Raw genomic sequence first — 1,251 nt, 5'->3', positions numbered from 1 at the left:
TATCTTTTAGAATACTGTGTTTAAAAAAAGTGTGATACATGTATCTCTTCGATCCACTAAACATCAACAAACAACATTTAAACCCTTCATTCTCTAAATCTGTTATTAAAAGGATTGTAAAAAAAAAATATGTGTTCGCTTAAATGTTAAAATATTTCTGTTCAACATTCATATTTACAGTGGTGTTCAAATCCACTAATACATAAGTTGACATAAAATTGTACTGCAGTATTTTTTGGTCTGACTTTTGACAGCTAAATAAGTCTCATCAAGGGTCATTGACCTGTCAGAAGTTGAAGTAGCCAAAGTTATTTGACTTTGGTGTAGAAGCATCCTAAAAATAGAAGAAAGTAAGGGCTGGATTTTCTCGATCTCGAAGAGTTGTGCCCCTTTGTTTGCTTTCCTATACATCTTATTCTGGCAGTTTATCATTCATATTTTTATTTTTCCGTTTGTTATGCACTTCATATACATCTGATGAGAATGGGAGATATTTAAAAATGCACAAAATTCGCCAAGAAAGCTGAAAGTTACAAAAGGCCAAAAGGTGAAACTTTACACCATGCAGGCCAGGTTTGAACATTTTACTGTAATGTTTGTTTTACTTTCCGTGTGGGGAGGATTTTTAATGCATCTTGACTGTTATATCAATCAATTATTTTTCATTTAGATGGTGTCCCTGGGAATCATTTCTTATATATTTTAAAATTTGTTTCAAGTAATACTCATACTCTCTGTTTTAAACTAGGAACACTTGCTATGTACTCTAAGTATTTGTGCAGTTATGATTGATTGTCTTCCTTTTGATATTATTTCTGTGAGTTGTGTCCCTCACATATTTTCCTCACATTCCTTTCTGTTATATATCGGATATAGTTTGTTTCTTCTATAAGTTCCAAGTTTCCTTTTGGATAAAATATGTCATGTTTAGGTGATTTTTGAGAATTGGTGGTTTTGTGAAATTTGCTTATTGTTTTGCAAGGTATCAATATTTTTATGTTTAAAACATATATAGGGTTACTCATAGCTACCACTTTCTTTAAAATGTAGATATTTCTTGAATTTGGTGTACAGATAGATCTTGAATTGACAGATCTGTCAGATCAGCACAAATTACTTAAATTGGAGTCTATATAAAGAGTTATGTCCCTTCACTTTCTTTTTCAAGAATACATGATTCAAACAATTTTCTACTTGAGTCATCTGTCAAAATCTGTCAAACCATAATTTGCATACAATGTACATGGGGGG

The sequence above is a fragment of the Mizuhopecten yessoensis genome, unplaced genomic scaffold, assembly GCF_002113885.1.
Source record: "Mizuhopecten yessoensis strain PY_sf001 unplaced genomic scaffold, ASM211388v2 scaffold9449, whole genome shotgun sequence".
NCBI lineage: Eukaryota > Metazoa > Mollusca > Bivalvia > Pectinida > Pectinidae > Mizuhopecten > Mizuhopecten yessoensis.
This window is presented reverse-complemented; position numbering follows the sequence as displayed.